Source organism: Artibeus jamaicensis, unplaced genomic scaffold, assembly GCF_021234435.1.
Source record: "Artibeus jamaicensis isolate MK-2021 breed Jamaican fruit bat unplaced genomic scaffold, CSHL_Jam_final scaffold_754, whole genome shotgun sequence".
Taxonomy (NCBI): Eukaryota; Metazoa; Chordata; class Mammalia; order Chiroptera; family Phyllostomidae; genus Artibeus; species Artibeus jamaicensis.
Window position 1 is genome coordinate 4133648 of NW_026522054.1, and position 22545 is coordinate 4156192.

At 43.0% G+C, this 22545-nt stretch overlaps 1 long non-coding RNA gene across 2 annotated transcripts; it reads left to right on the forward strand.

The window, feature by feature from the left end:
* Positions 1-5535: 5535 nt before the first annotated feature.
* Positions 5536-16014, forward strand: LOC128626585 (uncharacterized). 2 transcript variants are annotated; one of them, XR_008390553.1, is made up of 3 exons: positions 5536-5615; positions 10352-10443; positions 15836-16014. It is a non-coding gene; the product is annotated as an uncharacterized LOC128626585 (long non-coding RNA). The 2 variants fall into 2 exon arrangements; XR_008390554.1 differs by lacking the exon at positions 5536-5615 and adding an exon at positions 6174-6258.
* Positions 16015-22545: the final 6531 nt, after the last annotated feature.

Genomic DNA, 22545 nt, shown 5'->3' on the forward strand with positions numbered 1-22545 from the left:
TAATATATATTTAAAAAGCTAAGATAGGAGTTAGTCTTCTCAATGGCTTCCTGAGAAGCAAAGCTTTTTATTATGTAGAGTATTCCAAACCACGTTAGTCTTTACTTGTCTGAACTCCTACAGCATATTTAAGACAATACTGTTCCTTTTAAGTTTGAATGACTAAAAAAAAGTTAATATATGTTCATTAACACCTCCCCCCAATTAGGTATGAGGATAAAAGCCTTTTATATACCCACAGTACCTCACCTAATTTGGGGACATAAGAGGAGCTTAATACATAGTTTTCAGGTGGTTAATTAGCTAATTAGACATAAAAGTATAGCCCTGACTAGTGTGGCCCAAGTGGTTGGGCATCATCCTGCAAAGCGCAGTGTCACCAGTTCGATTCCCAGTCAGGGCACATGCCTGGGTTGCTGGTTTGGTCTCCGATCAGGGGCATGCAGGAGACAACAGTGATGTTTCTCTCTCACACTGGTGTTTCTCTTCCTCCCTTCCTGCCTCTCTAAAAATAAATAAAATCGCTTTTAAAGTACACAGATGATGTATTAAAGAAGTATATGCCTGAAACATTTATAACTTATTAACTACTGCCACCCCCAAAAATGCAATTTAAAAAGTTTTTTTAAGATATGGGTGACGTGGAAAGGGTAAGTGGTGTGAATAACACAAAATGGTAGTCAGAAAAACCTTCACAACATGTTTATTCTCCTCGCGTAGAAATCACTGAAATCTCCTTGCACTAGGAGTCGGTGAAAAAACAAAAACTGGATTTTCCTCAGTCATTGATGGGTATTGACCTCAGGATCATAGGCAAGTCATGTAATCTTTTTGAAGCTTAACTCAGAAAAATAGATATAATGATGTCCAAACTATCTTAGAGTTTTCCTGAGACTCCACAGATGTAACTGAAAGTTTTGGAAAGTTTGAAGGACCTGCGAGGAAATCTACCCTCTTTAAGTGGAATCAATCCCCACCCTCCTTCCCAACATTCAGCTTCCACTTGGAGAGTTTGCTGTTCCGGTGGTTCAGCTGCTCAGCCAGAGGCGGTCTGACCAGTCCTCACGCTGTCTACCCTCAGCACCTGCTGCTTGTGTGACGATGGTCTAGTTCACACAGCAGAGCTCATGGTCTTCAGTGTCTGGCCCCTTCCTGGTTTCCACCTTGGCATTTTCAAACCATACCAAGCAGGAGTGACCTTGAGCGTATCTAGACTTCTTGAGTTCTAGACCCGGTAAAATGAGAAGGAAAGAATTGCTTTTCTGGTCTAATTCCAGTTTCCTGAGGATATATCCCTTTCCTGGGTAATTAGCCTCAAGTGTCTTTCCTTCAAGGAAAATACTACCTCTCCCCATAATGCTAGTAGCCTTACACTGTGATCTCAAAAGGGAAACCTTATCAGAATACAACAGAATAACGGTACGGCTTCGTTACAGTTAGAGTGATTAAAATAACACTTCTAAGTACGTTGCATACATTATCTCCCATTCTTTAGGAGGCTGATACTGGTATCCTGGTTTCAGTGCTTGTTTATAAAGGTAAGGTAGCATTGTCCTGTTCTCTTTAGTAACCTGAATATTTCGAGAAGAATGCTAAGGACAAAAATGCTGGGGAAACTACTCATCTTCATCTCTACCTTTTTTATCTAATACATCTTCAAAACATCCGAACAACGGGCAGGGACTCTTAGAGACTTTAAGGGGACCAGATAATGCCATGCACATTGTCCTTGACTGGCCAGACAAATAGTTCAACCGACGGGCCTGGCTTGTGCACTGCAGGAGAGCAGGCGCAAGGCACTCAGCCCCTCACCTGCTTCTCTTGCCCGCCTACCTTCCTGCACACTGAGGTCTCCGTCCTCCCGTAAAGACGGAAGATTGTGTTACATTCTTGGCCAAGAACATTTTCAGGGCCAGAGTTCCTTGGGGCTTTACAGGGAGACCCAGAGCAGGAAGCTGAGGCTGCTACTCCGTGGGAAGCTTACGTGAAACCTCAGTCCTTTAAAAAACATTTGGAAAAAGACCACACACCTGGCCCCCTTTCTCTCCAAAGCTCATTTCTTTCTGTTTCCCTTAAAAACACATCGCCACAGCAACTTACCGTTTAAATAATCCATTACGTAAACATTTCCTGTCCTAAAGAGCACTTTTCAAGGACACTCATTGCTAAGCAAATTTGGCGAGTCTCTGTTCCTTAGTCATGGAAAGTAAGACCTGGAAGGCGAAGGGCAGGAGCTGACCCAGCGCTTGAATAAATATTTACAAATGCTCACACAACCTCTTCCTCCTTAAGTGGGAAAGTAGAGGAAGGGTATAGAACGAGGCTGATAATTGGCCTTGGAATGGTTTTTAAATTCCGGCTCAAAAAAGAAATCTTTGACATGAGCTTTCATTTATGGTAACGTTTACATTTGGAGATAATGCTCTACAGAAGAATCAAGCAAATAGTCTTAGGAGGTAAAAAGACCCAGGATCGAACCTTAGTCCGATGCTCACCACCCAGATGGCTTTGGAAGTGTTATTTCTTCTCTGTAACCTCAGTTTCCTCATCTGAGGTTACAGAGAGGTTACATGGAGATAAGGAGGAGAGTGACGATTGGGACATCAAGGCAACCTAGACTCCTGCCTTGACTTCTGGCCTGACTTTTCTTTGGATGGGGCTGTGTGACTCTCTAACAGCTCTAAGACCGACAGTGACACTTTGGAGCATTTACTATGTTCTAGAAAGTATGCCGAGCATTTTACATGGACTCGCACTTAATCATCACAATACCCCTAGAGGAAGTATGCTAATACGATCCCCATATTAAAAGATGAAGAAGCGGTATCCCCAAATTGCTTCTATCACAGGAGAAGTGGCTTTTCTCCTCCTGAACCCCAAAGCTGCTCCTGAGGTTCTGCCTCTGGATCTTACTCTGGATTTTTCATTCCTTCCCTATATCAAGCTCCAAGGGCCCAATCTACTCCGGAAGAGGCATTGCCCACCCAGTGGGGTGAGGAGGGAGACTGTGAAGGGACTGGGGCATTCCGATCTGTGTAGCTCCACTTTCCCTGCTACCCTTGAAGACAGCCACGTGAGCATGTTTCACTGAATGTATTGGGGTGACACTGGTTAATAAAATTATAGAGCATCGCACTGCTGACCTAAAGAGGTAGGATAATAAAATTAACGAACAGGGATGTTATAAACATCCTGTAATCTTAGAAAAGGTTTACAGATGCGGGTCCTGATTCCTGACTATCTGAGACGGTAAGAGGGTGTGCCGGCTACGTTCGGCACTTCCCCCACACGGCCAGTTCTGCTCCTGCATCAGTAATTTTCCTTCCCTCCTGGAGTTTGCACTGATCAATGATCGTCCACGCGGCTCTTCCAAGACAAAAAAAAAAAAAAAAAAAAAAAACACCAGCCTAGGGGACAAATAGATCATTATAGATATACTATATATGGTTTTTCCACTGCAATCTATAATCAGCAAACGGACCCTAAAAAATGAACGTGTGCTCTTATTTTGGCATTAGAGATGACTCCAATACCACCATTTGCAGCTTTAGAATCGAGCAGAAAGTGACTCAGTGCTGTGTCCCACCTTGATGCTGCGGGCCTGGCCTATGAGCATGGCCACTTCCACTCAATAAAACGCTAGTGAAAAACAACCAGTTGACCCTAAACATTCCTGTGAACTGGAAGCTATCTCCTTGATAAAGTTTCACATCACCCAGGAACTTTCCTAGAACATGGATCTGTAACGCCTTCCCCAGCAGAGAACGTCACTAAATAAAGCAATGCAAACATACAAAGATAAAAAATGTTCACAGGTTTTGCTGGGGTTTTTTGTTATAACTTTTTTCTCGGGCCAGCCATGTCTTCAAGAACGGAAGGTGTGAGATTAGGGGTGAATCCTGGTGACGGGAGAGAGAGGTGAGAAAGGAAGCTATTTTTAGGAAGGCTTGCAGGGAAGGGGAAAGCCAATTATGCATAGCGAGTGGGGGGTGGGGAGCGGGGAGGGGTGTCGGCAAATGAAGGGAAAGCTTGCTAATTGGTGAGGCTGTAACCGGTTCTCTAGTCCCTCTCGTTTCCTACATATTCACAATCCTTCCTCACCGAGTAACAAAAGGACGAGCCTTGGCCGCTTAGCACAGTTGGTTAGAGCATCGTCCCAAAAGGCCAAGGTTGAGGCTTTTAATTCCTGGTCAGGTCACATACAAGAATCAACCAATGAATGCAAAAAATAAGTGGAGCAAAAAGACGTTTCTCTCTAAAATCAATAAATTATAAAAATAAAAGGAAGGCAGCTGCAGACTCCTGGGGGGTGGGCGTCTTGTTCATTTTATCCTCCTCCTGCCTTCTTGGAGAAGAAATATTCACTCAGTATTCAGCACGTACTTATGAAATACGTATAAAGAGTGTATGAGGGACAGCCTTTTGGGCACAGTGGGGAGTCCACAAACCTAATACCTGCCCTGCTTTGCTGAGATGCTTTTTGAGCTGGTAGTTTTAAGCTACAGTTTTGGTTTTGGGGTTGTTTTGTCTAAAGTTTGCTAAGTTGTTGACCCACAAAATTGAAAAAAAACACCACCAAAGCTACTTTCTCCTTCAAAGGATGGTGTGCACTATACCCTTACCATAGCCACCGTGCACCCAACAATGGTGTCTATCTGCAATAGGTGAGCGATGATCAGTCATCCAGAACACCAAAGGAGGGTGTCATTGGATCAGACTCACGGTGTCTTCCTGCAGGAGGCAAGTGGTGGGTTTTGCCTATTGGTAAGGAAGCAAGGGACCGCAGATTTAAGTATTTTGACTAAATCTATTCACTAGGTTGTTTTATTCCGGTGCCCCAAAATTCATTCCTTGGATGTGTCTGTTTTTACACATGTATTTTTACAGAAAGGTTTGCTTAATGCAATGAGCCATTAGTTCACATTATCATACACACTTGTCATGATCTTCTCCCTGCTTGTGGAATAAGGACATTATGTGATTTAAGGACACAGATTTCATGGCTTCCCTCCTGAGTCATCACACCCACGGTGGGAGCCCCCTAGCAAATGAGAGAAAACTAACTGTGTGCTCCAGACAACATTTGTGAAGCAGAGGACCAAAGGAGAAGCTAAGCTCCATCCTTTTTCCGGAAAGCCATGGAGTCCTTGACACAGTGATTGGCGTTTTTATCTGGCATACCGGCTCCCGGCGGTTCAGGTGACAGAAGGACAGTGTCAACCCAACTTTGTAAGTCCGCCACTGTAAATGTAATGGACACAGGAAGGCATCATGAATGTAGCTTCTGTCCCCCATCCCTTCTCGTCAGCTACGGCCTAGCCATGTGTGTGTATCTGCACCCCACACATTTTATTTATGTATCTTTAGAGGGGAAGGGAAGGAGAGAAGGAGAAAAATACCAATGTATGCTTGCCTCTCGTGAGTCCCCTGCTGGGAACTGGCCTGCAACCCAGGCATGTGCCCTGACTAGGAATCGAACCATGATCACGTGGTTAGCAGGCCGTGCTCAATCCACTGAGCTACACCAGCCAGGGCAACACATTTTAAACTTTCTCCTCTCTCCGCCGCCTACAGCTCTGAAGAAGATGCATGTTGCTGTAGCTTCTTCAGTGTTAGTAAGTGCTGAAGCCTCGAAACTCGTGCTACTGCAGGCAAATAAATAGGAATATGCCATCCTAGCTTACTTACTTGTGTGTGCACGTGTGTGTACATGCATGTATCTATGTAGTTCCTGCTGTAGAGAAGGGGTAGGCCAAATGGGAAATGAAGGTGAATGGTTTGATACAAATGCCAATTCAGTTTATGCACGCTCCCCCCTTTTTTGTTGTTGCAACCCTTGCCACTGCTTTCCACGACTTGGTATCTTAGATTGAATTTCTGCTCTCGCTATGTTTAGAATCTATTTTTAATTTGGCCAACTGACTTACTAGGGAGCCATGTGAGGGTTGCTAATTTTAAGTACATAATCGTTGTCCCCATTTAAAGGCCTGTAGAAGAGCTTCGCATGCCTTTCCCGCTGCACTGTGTATGCGCCAAGATGTAAGATCATGGTTTTAAAATAAATAAATAAACAAATTAAAAAAAAACTGCCCACTGTACACCAGGCAACAGGCGGTGTGCTTTTGTATGTTTTCTCTTTTTTGTACTCCAAAAAAAGAAAAGAAAAGAAAAAACCCGTGTTGCTCCGGACTTCTTGCCTTACCAAGAACATTGAAATTCCCTATGTAATTACAGAGCTGTGTTCCAAGGAGAATGAGTGTGAGTATTAATGCCAGTGAGTCCTGAGTTCAAATCCCATCTCTGCCACTTGTTAGCGCCGTGAACCTGGGCAGGCTACCTAATCTCTCTGAGCCTCAGCCTTTGCATTTACGAGATGAGAATAATACTCGCTGGCAGGTGTTGTGAAGAAGTATCGGCTTGCCGTGGTGATTAGGCACTCCGACAGCCTGTGGCCCAAAGCAGCAGTACAGAACAAGGTACTCACTGTGACTTTTTATTGTTCTGAAAGGATCAAAGAGCGTAGAAGATGTGTGTTAGTTATAAGGTCTCTATGCTGCTCCTGGGACTTTTTGGCCTGGGCTGTTTCCATCTGAGTGGCTAGAAGGGACAGCAAAACCGATATGTCATTTGAACAACTGCCAGACCTTTTGGTTGGAGCCTTTCGCCCCTGGCAGTCCTCAGACATCTGCTGGAACCTTGCGAGTGAGGTCTGGTGGTTAACAGAATATTAACTGGGGGCAGGTGTGTCTTTGCCCGCCTGGCCTCCGACAAAGGTTCCGTAGAAGTAGCAATACAAACACACACCTGAAGGATATCCTTGGCTCTTGTGTCTACTTTCCACTGGGTCTGGGTTCAAACCACCTGGTGAAGGTGCCTGAATCCCTGCAGTGTTCTCTGAGAGACCACCTAGATACTTTTCTGGATCAAGGGCCCATAGAGCTCTTCTGGGTGGTGTGAGGTTGAACCTTGTGACTTTGACTGTGAATGCTAACAGAGATAACAAGGCTGATCCACCTACCCCTGCCCAGGGGGGCTCCTTAGGTAAGGTCTTCACTGTATGCTGCTGGACTGGCCTGTTAGGAGGCATTGCTATACAGGGGTGGGCAAAAGTAGGGTTTACAGCTGTCCATATGGAAACATTTATAGTACAATTAAACTCTGCGTTTTTCTATACTCACAACTGTACACCTACTTTGGTCCTACCCCTGACAGCAGCTCCTTTAGTCTGGGGCAGGAGTTAGGGGACCCGGGCCGCTGAGGTCAGAGAGGAAGGACGTCTTACATTTACTGAGGGCTTATGATTGCACCTGGAACTTCACATGGAGGTAATACCATTTCACCAGGTAAATAAATTAGGACGATGTTTCTTCCCCCCACCTCCCCCGCTATATTTGCTTAGCATTAAATTTCATAGGTAGATTTTTTAAAAAACGTTTTATATCATAAGAACTGAATCATATCCGTCTAGTTAGTTGAACACTTATGAGTCACCTCACACTGTGCCAAAGACTGGATGGATTATCAGTGGATATTCTGGAGAGCCCAGTCCTCCTGCTATATAATATACTTGTAAGAAATATCTGCAGAATGTAATTATTTGATCGCTTGGTTCTCGTGCTTTGTAAGTTCTTAGGGACTTTCTTAAGCAGCTCTTCTGTCCTCTGGTATGTGTTCACTCTTCAAGTGCAAGGATGATGGCTTTCATTTTCCTGGCCTTTCCCAGATCAGCTGATACAGATCTCACTGCAGCGTCTGCTTCACGACAGTGGCCGAGGCCACGACAATTTCAGTGGTGTCCTCTAATGCCTCTAGACTTAAACATTTTCTTTTCTTTTTTTTTTTAAGATTTTATTTATTTTTAGCGAGAAGGGAAGGGAGGGAGACAGAGTGGGAAAGAGAACATCTGTGTGAGAGAGAAACATCAACTGGTTGCCTCTCATACGCTCTGACCAGGAACCGAACCTGCAACCCAGGCATGTGTCCCGATAGGGCATGGAACAGGCAAACTTTCCCCTTTCAGGACGATGCCCAACCCATTGAGCCACGCCAGTCAGAGCCTTAAACATTTTCCGAAGTATTTTTGCATAACATTTTGCAAACAGAAGGATTCTCATTTTGAGTCGTAAGTCTAGATCTTCTAAGTAAGGAGTCCTTGGAGATGTTTAATATTTTCAATATCTCACATGTGCAATCTCCTCCAAATAACTGTTGTTTTATTTGCCTTAAACAGGCAGTCAAGATTGACTGTTCATGTGATACAATTTTGTCAGCAAGAGTTTAAATATATGACCACAAAAATTCTATATATAAAAGTTATACAGCCCTGAGTGAGAAGGAGAGCCCATTCTGGGACCTTCCTTTTGAGGGGTTTTAAAGGCTGGGAGTTTAGGGGTGGTCTTAGGGGAGAGTCTCAATAGAATATTCACCAGTTTTATGCTGATTTGCCCAGACGAGATTTATTTCCTTGACTTCTTCTGTCTCTGGGTGGGTTGGCACAATGGCCCTAATTGGATTTCTGTTATCTATCTCCCTGTGTAGGGTGATTTCAGCTATTTACCCTTTCTCTGCTTGGGGAGAAGTGTAAGCCATTTAATCTTTTTTTTTTAATTTTTATTTTATTGATTATGCCATTACAGTTGTTCTATTTCCCCCTCTTCATTCCCCTCCACCCTGCACCCCCCACCCCTACCATTCCTCCCCTTTAGTTTATGACCATGTGTCTCAAGTTCTTTGGATTCTATATTTCCCCTACTATTCTTGCCCTCCCCCCTATTTTCTACCTACCGTCTATGCTACTTACTTTCTGTACCTTCTCCCTCCTTCTCCTCCCACTCCCCTATTGCTAACCCTCTATGAGATCTTCATTTCTATGGTTCTGCTACTGATCTACCTGTCCTCTTAGTTTGCTTTTGTTTTAGGTGTGGTTCTTAATAACTGTGAGTTTGCTGTCCTTTCACTGTTCATCTTTTTTATCTTCTTTTTCTTAGATAAGTCCCTTTAACATTTCATATAATAAGGGCTTGGTGATGATGAACTCCTTGAATTTGATCTTATCTGAGAAGCACTTTATCTGTCCTTCCATTCTAAATGAAAGCTTTGCTGGATAGAGCAATCTTGGATGTAGGTCTTTGGTTTTCATGACTTGGAATACTTCTTTCTAGCCCCTTCTTGCCTGTAAGGTCTCTTTTGAGAATTCAGCTGACAGTCTGATGGAAAGTCCTTTGTAGGTGACTGTCCCCTTATCTCTTGCTGCTTCTAGGATTCTCTCCTTCATTTTAATCTTGGCTAATATAATTATGATGTGCCTTGGTGTGTTTCTTCTTGGGTCCGAGTTCTTTGGGACTCTCTGTGCTTCCTGGATTTCCTGGAAGTCTATTTCCTTTGCCAGATTGAGGAAATTCTCCTTTATTATTTGTTCAAATAAGTCACCAGCCACCAGTGGAAAACTTATTTGAACAAATAATAAAGGAGAATTTCCCATTTACTCTTAAGTGTCCTCGGTTACAAGAGATAGGACTCTGAGGTTTACTGGATGGCTGTAAACTGCTACGCCTTTTAACTATCTGTCTCAGTTTCCCTATTTTGCTTGTCCTGGCTTTCTAGCCTGTGTCACTCCGGACATATGAGCACTCTTTCCTAAGTCCTTTACATGGTCATCTGTACGATATATATTGATACCCCACTGAAAAGTTTAAAAGTCCTCAGGCTAGTTAAAGTAAAATGAAATCATTTCGTCACGTTCCAGCCTACTCTGATCTGAATCAGTTTCGCCAGCTGGACTGTACTGACTCCATTTTCAGCCAACCCAGCTATACCGACTCCATTTTGTTTTCTTCACTCATCCCGTATGTGAAATATTGATTTAACCAAAGTTATGATGTGACTACCTCGGGGAAAAAGGAGGAAAGGTGATGGAGCAAGAGTTGGGAACCATCCTCCGTAATGGAAAACAAGCAGCACCCTGGCCAGGTGGCTCAGTTGGTTAGAGCATCCTCCTGTTATGCCAAGAGGTTGAGGGTTCAATCCCCTGTCAGGGCACATACAAGAACCAACCAATAAATACATAAATAAGTTGGAACAACAAATTGATGTTTGTCTATCTTTCCCTTCCTCTCTCTCTTTCTCTCTAAAATCAACCAATAAAAAATTTTTTTTAAGTAAACAAGTAGATTTAAATAACCAGAAGGAACTGAACACGGTTGCCTCTGGGGAGTGGGAATAGGGTTTCCCAGTTGCCAAGGTGTCAAGTCAAGTTCTTCAGCCTGGCCAGAAAGTCTCTTTGCAATCTGTCTCTACTCTCCCTAGTTTATCTCCTCTCTAATTTTTTTTCCTCTTGTACTCTTTGTTCCAGTCAAGCACTGTTCACCTGGTGTTCCTCATCCCCTTCAAAGACCTCATTTGCCAAGCCTGAGATGTTCTCCTATCTGACTGAACATCTTACTGGTGAGTTTGACAAAGAGTCACCGGAGTGAAAATTATCTGATGAAAAACATGAAGAAGCACCAAAATGTAATAGAGGAGGTCAGTCATTGGTAGATTGAGGGTTTGATTAGCTGAGAAAGAATGTATTTACAGAAGGAGGTTGGTTTATACGCATCTACAAAAGCTAAATTACTGGATCAGTCAATATAAATTTATTAAGTGCCCACCATGTGCCAAGCATCCTGGGAGTACAGAACAGCAAGCTATATAGTTAAATACCAAGAATCAGGAGGGAGAGAGATATTACAGTTAGTCTAGAGGGCCAGAACGTTCTAGAAAAGAAGGGCCAAGGTACAACCAGAAATGTCTCATCTACTAAGCACTCTGTGGAGTAGGACAGACACTTCAGGCTTGATGACGTTAAGAAAATGGTTTATCTAAAATGCATTTTGTGTCAAGTTCTGGGCTGGGTGTCGCCATTCCTGAATCATACAAAAGCCCAGTGAGGTTTTTATTATTATTATTTCTATTTTCCAAATCAACAAACTGAGCTTCATCAAGGCAAGGTCTCCCAGCCAGTGTCAGAGGTGAGATTTGAACCCTGCCCCAGCTCTAGCGCCCTTTCTTTTCCAACCGCAGGCCACAGCCTCTCCAGCCAACTACATCACACTCACCAGGCCACCTTCTGAGAAATTTGACATCACATGTAGGAAAAAATGCTCTGGTTAGTCAATAAAACCTTCCTTTACTAGGCACTTAGACATAATAATAAAATACTAGCTGCTAACCTATTGAACGTTTGTTCTGTGCCAGGTACTGTGCTATGCAGTCTACCTGCATGAAGCAGAAACTGTTGTCGCCATTTTACAGATAAGAAAACTGAGGCATGAAAGATGCGAATTGGTCCTGGCCGGGTTAGTGCAGTTGCTTAAAGCGTTGTGCAGAACACCAAGGCTATGGGTTTGATCTCTGGTCAGGGCACATACTGGAGGCAACCAATGAATGCATCAATAAATGGAACAAGGAATTGATCTCTCTCCACTCTTCTATAAATAAATAAATACTTACGTACATAATTTGCCTTGGGAAGAATGTGCCCTGTGGCCACCAGGGGTGCCCAAAAGCACACCAGGGTCACCACACCTGACCTGATGTGTGTGTGAAGTGTGGGGACAGGCAAGGCCAGGAGGGCACACAGTGAGGCTGCCACCCCCGTAACATGACTTCTCCAGGCTGCACCCTCTGTGCCCGAGTGGCAGTATGCACCGGAGCCATGGTCAACAGAGATATGCTGGACTCGGTGGTGACAGTCGTCAGGAAGTCCCAAGGTCCTTCAGCGTCTCCTCTGGAGTGCAGTGAGGTTTCTGGAAGAGGCAGGTCGGCCCCATGACAAAAGGTGTTGAGGTCCCCACGCTCTCCCGAGGTGGAAAAGCCTTGTTGGAAACCAGACACCTGAGTTCAGGTATCCCACCTGAAGTACTTACACCAGCAGAAATGACGGGCTAGGGGGCTGGGGGGCTGTAAGCTTGCCCCTGAGTTTGCTAAGAAAACCTAAAATATTTGTTGTAACAAGTTAGAGAGAGCAGGTGGGTACATGTGAGTCCTGTGCGGATCCGCTGCCCTGAACGTGGATTGTCAGGCTCCAGTGCCAAGCGAGCCACGTGCTGTGCCTTGTGTCTCATCTGTGGAGAATGCAGGGCTGTTTTTAAGCTCTCTGTATTTTCTTATAACCTGCTGTTGGAAGGTTTATCAACAAAGTAGTGTTAACCACACACACAAAAAAGGACAGAGAGCTTGCGCTCTTAATTATTCTAAGTATCGCCATCTAACTTACACACTGCTGTGATAAACATAACTAGTCATTTAAGTAATATTTAGTGAGCACTCACTCCACAGTCTGAGGCTTGCTGAGAGAATCTCAATGAAGTAGAAGACCTATTCTCTGTCTTTCAAATATTTATAACTGAAGTGAAAAAGCCAGATAGACACAGTCAAACTGTTGGGCCATAGTTGAGGTTTGAATATAATTAGGAACTAAAATGATGAGGGCAACCTAGAAGGCCCTGAGATTTGACACAAGGCCAGATGCCCTGAGAGCCAAAGCAGAAATGCACGTGGTGTCCTGGGGACAGGGACCAACCAGCCCCAGCAGGGCAGCGGAGGCGCGAAGCAAGAGGGTCCATAGGCATCTAACTTCAGAGCCTTATCTCAGACGTTCTACAGCTCAGGGGAGCCCTTCCTGGGGCTGCTGCTTCAGCACTCTTTCCAAGTAAACTCCACATAGGGTGTGCCAACCGGTAGCATCAACTTCTGAGTTTTAGCCCCAATGGACTGATTATTTATTTATTTATTTATTTATTTACGGGGAAAGCAGAAAGAGAGGGAGAAAAACTCAATGTGAAGAGCAACATGGATCAGTTGCCTCTTGTATGTGCCCCAACTGGGGATACAACCTGCAACCCAGGCATGTGCTCTGACCGGGAATTGAACTGGGTACCTATTGTTTTGCGGGATGATGCTCAACTCACTGAGCCACACTGGTCAGGGCAGCCCCATCATGTTTTAAATAGTCCCCTGGAGATTCGTGGTATTATAGGCAACTCTAAGTTAATTAGAAGGCAAAAACCCCAAAAGCATTGTGTTCATCACCATATCCAGCCCCTCTGACAAAGGTTGCCTCCTGCAGGAGCTCAGTGAATGTTGATTAAACCAGAACAGAAGCATCCGGCACAGAGACCTCCCTGTCAGTGGGGTCGCTAATACTGTGCTCTGGCTCTGCCACTTGCTGGCTGTGAGGCCTCGCACGGTTACTTAACCTGTCTAGATCTCAATTTTCTTACCTGCAAAAAAGGTCTAGTGAGAGTACCTTCCCCAGAGGGTTATTGTTGTGAACAGTAAGCAAATTAATCAACTTAAGCACTTAGAACAGGGAGTCTGTTGCTCTTGTCGACAGCATGGGCTCTGGAGCCAGGCCATGGTTTCATGTTTCTGCTGTCTCTCAAGTGAGGGAACCTCCGTTCTTCCACTGTAAAACGGATACTATCATAAGAGTGCCCATCTCACAAAGTGGTTGGGAGGATGCGATGAATTAAATGCATACAAAGCACCTCGCCCAGGCCGGTGGCACACCGCAGCAACACAAAGTGACATTCTCCCCGCAGGGTCACCAGTCCTTCCTCGCGTTTTGCTGCCATAACTGGCTGGTGGCGCGCTCATTTCTGAGTTAGACGAGACTTTGTCGCTTAGGGAGATGGCAGAGCTCTGCCCTCATCACTTCCTCTTCAGCTTCCTTCTAGGGTGGGGTCTCCATTAAAATAAACTTTAGTAAAATAAACTTCTTACTCTGCCGTTTCCAAACATGTGTAGAGCCACGGAGATTAACGTGGGGAACCCTCATGTATTCACCACTCAGCTTCCACAGGTATCAACACACAGCCATTCTGCCTCCATCCACGTCACACCTACTTTCCCTCTCCACCCCAACTTTCAGCGAAATTTCAGATATCATATCATTTTATCCATAAACACTTTGGTAATGTATCTCTAAAACAGAGAGTCTTTCTTAATGTCTCACCACATCTAAAAATTTTTATGACGATTCCTTAATATCACCAAAAAGCCAACGAGTGTTAAATTTCCTTGATTTTCTGATGCATCATTTCTTACAGCCTTTTTTAATAATAAAAAAAAAATCAGGACCCAAACAAGGTTCCAGCGCTGCATTGATCTGAGGTCTTCGCAGGCTTTTCTAGTCGATAGGTTTCACACACTCATCCTTTCCCCTTGGCCATGTATTGTCAAAGAGAGCGAAGAGTTTCTCCTGTCCAGTTTCTCACCTTGCAAATTTTGCTGATTGCTTCTTCATCATGTCCTTCAATATGTCCCCGTGGCCCCAGAACATCTCGTTATACCAGCAGCAAGAAAGATGTTGAAGAATTCTGGGGCCATGTCAGGAGGACACATGAGCACCAGCTGGAAGGGAGTATTCTTAACATTAAGTAAATCAATAAATAAGCTGCAGCACCTGGGGGTCCATCAACCTGTGATACTATCCATGAGTTTGCGGTAATGCCCCCAGAATAGATGGGTGCATTGGCCGCCTTTGAAAATGGGGAGAAAACAATTCTCTATTCCAAAAATGAACAAATAAAAGTAGAGAACCAAACGCTCATTCTGCCTTTTCTGTATGAGCTGTTCCTCGGGGTAATCAAATAACTGATGAGAAGAGACCCTGCTAATAAAGAAAGAATGATACAACTAAAATATCGCCCTTTTGCAATCCTTGATGAGTAAAATGTCTAATAAAGGCCTATCAGGGACTGCTCACACCACAGATGAAAGCTAGGGAGGGAGAACTTTACTACAATGGATATGTAAGGCTGATAGTATCCGTCAACAGATACGTCATCACAGAAAGATAAGCCACTCAGTATTATGTCCTTTTGATGTGACACAGTAGGAACTATGCAGCCCATGAAATATTTACGCCAAAAATTCAGGTCTGAACCTGCTCAAACCTCTATTTGTAACTACCGGTTTAAAGGTAGGTCACACTCTTAACATTTATTCTTTTTTTCCTAAAATGAGCAAATACTAAATGAAAGGCCAACCAAAATCTCTAGGCACAAATCAAACTGGGCAACCTCTAATGGTAGGTGCGTTAAGACAGCTCCGGTAGATAAATGTGTACCCACCTCCACTCCGTTATAAAACCATTACATTCCTGGGCTTTAAATGGTTCTGCATATGGCAAGGGAAAAATGGCAGAGCAGACAGGGCGTTTGACTTTTGGATGTGCGTGGGTATCTTTTTTTTCCTCTCTAATATATAAGATGAACTCACGTTCACGCATGCCACGCCTTTAAACTGTGTCAGTACTGTGTTCAAGAAAATGATGTTCGAAGGCGAGCTGGCTTCTGAAAGCCGACTCATTCTGTCAAGGTCCCCGGCTGTTCGTGTGAAAGGGACCCAGAGCTGTGGCTCTGCAGCCCCTGGGCAGGCCTGAGCTCAGCGATGTGGGCGTGCACCCCAGCTGCAGCAGGAGCCACCTGCGCTCAGAGTGGTTGTCAGGTGAGGCTGTGCCTGTCCCCTGGGTCCTGCTGCGCTGTTTCCAGGGAGCACCAAACCCCTGGTGCAGGCGGCTTGCTTCATCATTTTCTTAGGCCTGTTCAAATGGGTGCCCATTGGCTTCCCTTTATTTATTCCCAGTATCACATTCCATGTCCCCGGATAAAGGCATTTGGATTTGAGTATGTCGTAGCAGATAACTTAACTACACGTACTTTGAAAACCACAACTTTCGAACATCGCCAGCTGGTAGGCGGTGCCTCGTGCATGACACACTTAATTGGGTCTGTTTAGTTCTCCACTTCCTGCTCCAGAACACTGATATTGATTTATTTTTATTTCACAGATCACATGAAAAGAACATGACTCACAAGGAATTCAATTACATTACAAAAATGATCCCCAGAGTCTTACATTAGAAAGACGACAATATTTTGTAACATGTATGAAGATTTCTAAGCCCAACAGATTCTTTCATGTACTTTCATTTCCACATGGACAAAAGAAATAATTACCAAATAATACATTTAAAATTTTTTAATTTGATCCCAAAGAGTAGAAATGATATCCTTTCCTGCTCTTCTAAGATCCTCCACAACCTGACAAGTCAGTAAGAAAAAGTCAAAGATGTGCCCTGGCTGGTATAGCTCAGTGGATTGAGTGTGGGCCTGCAAAACCAAAAAGTCGAGGTTCGATTCCCAGTCAGGGCACATACCTAGGTTGCAGGCCAGTTCCCAGTGGGGGACACAGGAGAAGCAACCATACACTGATACTTCTCTCCCTCTCTCCTTCCCTCCCTTTCTAAAGATAAGTAAATAAAATTTAAAAGTATATAAATAAAATTATTTTTTAAAGTCCAAGATGTATCCTGGTATTTATTTGTTTGTTTGTTTAGTATTTGAGACATTTCATCTAAATCGTATTGCTGTCGAAATGTTGTTTCAAGACAGACTACTCATTTTATTTTATTATTTTTTCTTTTTCTTTTCTTTATTTTTATTGTTGACACTATTGCAGATGTCTCCATTCCCCTCCTTGCTCCGCCCCTCCCAGCCCCTGCCCCCCTTCCCTCTGGTGGTCCGCACACTGTTGTCTGAGTCCTTGGGTTATGCATCCGTTTTCTTTGGCCGATCCCTTCACCTTCTTTCATCCAGTCACTCCCTGCCTCCTCCGTTCTGGACGCTGCCGGTCTGTTCCATGATCGATGCCTCTGTTTCTATTTTGTTTGTCAGTTTATTTTGTTCACTAGATGCCACGTGTAGGTGAGATCACTTGATTCTTGTCTTTCTCTGACTGGCTTATTTCACTTAACATAATAATCTCCAGACCCCTCCATGCTGTGGCAAGAGGTACGATTTCCTTCTTTTTTTTATGGCCCTTATACTAGTTCTCTTTGCCATTTTCATGGAAATGGGATAAATGCAACTTCGTTTAATGGTAGTATTTAGCCTAGGTTCTGCGAATTCAATTTTTTATTTTTTTATTTTTTATTTTTTGAAGTAGAGTGGGGTACGCGTTGGAGCTGAGTCTGGGCTTTTTGACTTGCATATGTTGAATCCACAGAAAAGTTTCCCTTCGCAGGATGAAAAGTACAGGGTTAGTCTCCTAGTTTACCACCAGCTCAGGACAGAATAACTATTTGAGGCCCGACATTTAATACACCTGTGATCACAGATATTGCCACTGAAAGCTTTTCCACCAAAGCAGGTAACAAAGAACCTTATAGCCGTGTCTAACTTTAATTCACAAAAGTGAGGGAGCCGGGAGGTGACGATAAGCACTGCCCTTGGGGACACTATCAAGTGTCTCTTTACCTCATGGGAAAGAGCAGCAAAGCCAGGAGAACCATATATAAAATAAGTGTGGGCTTACAGAGTACTGGGCACATCCAAGTGCAAGCTGAGAGTCCGACTGGGAAGAAGTTTTTTAAGGTAGGTTATTTTACCCGGCCTCACGGGACCCAACCTCGTGGGAACCGTGTCTATGCAATCTCTAGGCTTAGAATAAACTGGGATGAAGGGAAAGGTGAGACAACATTCCTTCCGTATGTTATGTCTGCAATTTTTTTTCCTCCCATTAAGATGCCTTCCTCGCTACAAAAGCTCTCTTTTAGAAAGTACTATAATAGGATTTGGAGGACGGGGAGGGGAAATATGATAATTCTGGATAGCAGCTGTCACATCCATACTTTTTGTCTTTACTGTGCTATGTTAGTGGTGCTTATACCAAAATGTTATTAATTAATTCAACCCACTCATTATCTTGGCTTTGAACTTGTTTCGACAGCCACAACAAGATACTTACTACTTGAGCTCGACTTCAGACCAATACCCTATTGTGGAAATTTCAAATGTATATTTCATAGGTAACTGTTACTAAGGAATTTTGTTTAAAAGGTACAAATGATGGTTCGTTAAGGGTCATCCTTATCATGACATCAGTATACAGGGTTATGGTTCCTCTTTCTCCAGTGCATCCGGAAGGTCGTGAGCTTCTCAAGGTCACGGCCATCCCCTCTTTTTCTTACTTTCCAACGTCCTGGCACACCGCTAGGACTGCAGGATGTACTCAGAAGGTGTCTGTTAAAAAGATAAAAAGCTTTATGATTCATCTTAACTCACTTTTGTTAAGAGTGGTGGACAATGGCGACAGATTTTCTCCTTTTAAAACAAAATAAATATCACCTGGTATATCAGCTCTGCAGACTGGAGGAGGTGAGAAAATTCCTACCTGGAAAAATAAAATGTCTTGAAAATATGTGTAAAGAGAACTAGAGCCTAAAGGAAAAGAAACGAGACACTGGGCTTCACTTCATGGGACGTCCTTGTCCACAACGAGCTGGTTATGGAAGACAGGAAGTTAATTTATCATGCCACGTTTTTAAAAAATATACTTATTAGCTTAAAAGATTCTTTTGAACCTCAAATAATTGGCTTTTCATTACAGATAATTAAATACTTATTGTGTTGAATTAATTAATTTTAGAATAAACTAATCTTAACGTATAGCTGTACAGGGCATTCCTCGGTACATGATAATTAACCAGAAAAACGTTCTTGTTTACGACTACGTGCTGTAACCTAAGTCTGTGTTGAGTTCTTTGACATGCAAAGAAGTCATCAACTTTTAGAGCTGGGATGAATCTTGGAAATCTCCTGCTCCAGCATCTTCAATTTATGGAGAAAGGAATTGAGCCCCAGAGGGGTACAAGGACGTTGACCAAACAACCAGAAGGTGACCTGAGCACTTCAGCTTTGGCCGGAGTCCCTGGGGCAGAGCCTATATCAGTTTTCACCCGTTTACCTCATTGTGGTTTATTTCTCCTTTTTAAAAAAACTTTTAAAATACATGTTTTAAATGTCTAATCAATATATTGTATACCTGAAACCCATCTAATATTGTATGTCAACTGTAACTGAAAAACTAAAAAAATTAAAAATAAAAAAGCAAAATACAAGTCTCAGAGTTCCTGATGAATAATGATCGTAATTGAGCAGCTATAAATGTCTTCAGATCCACAGAAGCAGTTTAAGCATTATGGGCAAAACCATGGTCCCTGACAGAGAAGAGATTTCATGTTCTGAGACAAATATATAAAGAAAAACATAAGAGGGACTTTATCAAACTTGCTCGTAGCAAGACTTCTTGTTTTACCCGTGTGCACCAGCATAAAACAACCACAGTCTACAGCAAAACGGAGATGTTGCTCAAGGCTATACATCGGTCATTTTCAAACTTTTATTCTTAAATCTTGCTCAGAACCCTAAAATACGTAGCAGATGAAAGTGGAGTTTATCTGATTGAAGTTGAAAGAGACGATCCCAGCTGTTCAACCTGCTCTGCATTCCTGCACTGATTTAAAGGAATTTCTGGAAGTGATCAGCGCGAAGCTGGGGAGACAGCTGGCCGGAGTGGGCTGTGGTGCCTTCACGGCGACAACCAGCTCCCTGAAGCCTGCCGGATTTCCGCTGGGCCACTCTGTGATGGGGAGTTCTACTGCACCATCTCCTGTCAAAGCTCTGTATAGTTTGCTTATTCTTTTTTTTTTCTTCTTCTTCTCTCTGACCAGGCTTTAAACTCTAAGGTGCATCAGAATCACGGGGGGGGGGTAGATTGGGGAGCTCATTGAAAATGCGGTTCCCCAATTGCCATCCCCATGACTTCTCCTTCAGTGGGTCTGGGGCCCAGGTCATCCGTCTGCGGGTCTGAGGGGTCGGTCCTTCATGTGAATCACAGACCCCTCTTTGAGAAACACTCCTCTGTACGGTCTAATTGCACTTACATATAATATTTCTTTTTCTGAATTTAATTTCATTTTAACCGTATTGATTGAAAAGGGGCTTCACATATCAGTCCTACTGTTGATTCAAATGATGAGTACTAATCCAAAAATCCAATAACGTATTTTGAGTTGGGATGAATCTAAAGGCTTTGGACCAAAATGAGAGTATGTAGGCCTTATGAAGAGTACTTTGAATAAGAGGAACTCTAATAAGTAACAGATTGGAAAAATAGTAGTGAAGAAAAAAATAAAAGGAATTTTCTTTCATATGATATGATTTGTCTATTTGAAGTCAACATGCTTAATGGTAAACACTAGAGACATTCACTTAAATATGTGAAGCAAACATGAAAGGTATGAACCCTGTAACCACGGTCATTCAGTGTCATTCTGGTAGTTTTGGCCAATCAAGAGATGATTTTAAAAGTGAGTTTTATTATCGGAAAAGAAGAGATTTGCATCCTTCTTTACCTCCCTTTCTGCAGTTGCTATGTCTGTGTAGTCAGGAACCCCAAGAGAATTGACTGAAATGCTATTGGAAAGAATAAAAGAATTCAGTGAAGTGACTGGTTATAAAATCAATATTAAAAATAGATTTCCTATAAGCCAGTTACAAACACAATGGGAAAATGTCCAATTTAAAATAGCAACCAAAGAATGTAAAATGTCTAGGTGCAAACAAAATAAGTAATATAGGAAGCCTTTAGGAAGAAAAGTAGAAAAATCTCTCCTGCAGCACGCATGAGGTTTGAATGAATGGAGGGGCATGTTCTGTTCCCATTAGGAAAGCTCTGATGTTACAACTCTGTCAATTCTCCCCAAATGGACCTATACATTTAACTCAGTTTCAACAAAACATCCAAGAGAATTTCATTAGAAAATAGCACAGTGATTCCAGAAAAATCTGGAAAAGAAAGGGCATGCCAATGTGAAATACATGGCAATGCCCACACACAATGATGACAATCGTAATACCCACAAATATCTCTTAAACGGAACTTTAACACTTAGTCCTTCTCTATTTCTGACTTTATAACGGAGAGCAACATTGCCCGTTTGATTTTCTTTTTCCAGTTGGTTCACCGAAGCACGGAAAGGCCAACTTCTAACAGGCCGGTTCCCCCAAATCCTCCTGGGACCACCCTGCTCGCCCTGCTGGAGCAGAGCTGTCCCCACAGAGGCTCGGTTTCTGCTGCCCACCCTCTTCTTTTCGTCTTTTTGCTTCACCACATTTTTGATTCAGTGCCCGAATCTCCCACGGAAATCACGAAACCCTACCCAAACATGACTTCCTGCATCTGTCATGATTATGCACAGATACTGATTTCTGTTTCTTTGTTTCTAATGTCTACTTATTGATTTTAGAGAGATGGGGGAGAGGAGAGAGAGAAGTACCGATTCGTTGTTCCACACATTTATGTGTCCACTGGTTGGCTCTTGTATGTGATCAGCAATGGACCCCACGGCCTCCGTATATTGGCACAACGCTCTAAGCAACTGAGATCTTCAGCCAGGACTCATCCCTGTTTCTTTGATAGTAGTTGCAAATATCCCGGTCACTGTTATTTCTCTATGGCTCAACTTGCAATCTACTTTTATAGTCCTCTATAAATCTAGGGCTGTTTCTACGTTCACCCATGTTGTCCTTGATCTAGAGGAGAATAGAGTTTTCCCACCACAGTTATTTTGACAGGAATTTGGTGCTTTCCCTATATTTTTTCACCTGACTCCCATATTTCAGTTTTCATCCTGAAAAATCCGATTCATTGAGATATCCAAAATTCTCATCATGCCCAGAGAATTTGGTAATCGCCAAGAAAAATGGTATGTCTTCCCCCAATAATTTTTAAAATAACATTGTGTTACCAAAAGCTCTAAATATTCTTGGTAGATACGAACTAACTGTCAGCTTGTGTATATTTGAACAATGACAATACTAATAAGAGCTTGCATTTGGTCATCATTTACCCTGTAAGGCTATTGCTCTCTAAACACTTTCTATGCACGTCAATGCATGTAATTTCAATGACCCTTATTACTCGCTTTTGTTGATCATCCCCATATTACAGACGCAGAAACTGAGAAGTAGAAACAGTTTGCTGAGGGTGGAAAAGCAAACAAATAAACAAGAACAACCATGGCGAAACAGTTGCCTAATGACTGACCTGGCATGCATGTATCTTTCTCCTTGGCAGGTTTAAAATGGAGCAGTTAATAGTAACTTCAGTGCGCGTCGAAGGCAGGAAATTGCAGAACATATCATTTCTTCAGACCTGTTATTCACTCTAAGTACTGTGCTAATTTTGCATTTAAAAAACCCATCATTGGAAATTAAGCCCCTTTTCAATTTGAAAACTGCATCTATGTATTATGTGGGACAGAGGTTAACCACACAGAAGTATACAAATTCCCCCGAATTATCCTTCGAGTATTAGAAGAACTTGACACCAATATAAAGTGCTTGTCAGGTTTCTTTTTTTTTTTTTTTCCCCTAGAGAATGATCTTCGCAAATAATACACAGTGGAGGCCTCTGTCCAACCCCATGCAAGGGATTGCCTTCTGAAGTCTTTCTGCCTGGCCATCAGATTGAATTTCCACACGATGGTGCTGCTGTGACCGGTGACCCGGGCCCTCCACCTGGCCATTTTCCATTTCCTAAATGGTATGTGCCTTGTATATAGCTGTTGCTCAGTACTACTTCCCTGCCGATTCGGTGTGAGAGCTAAATGGAAGAAGGAATCAGTAACCTCACTCTTCGCTCACATCCCGCCCT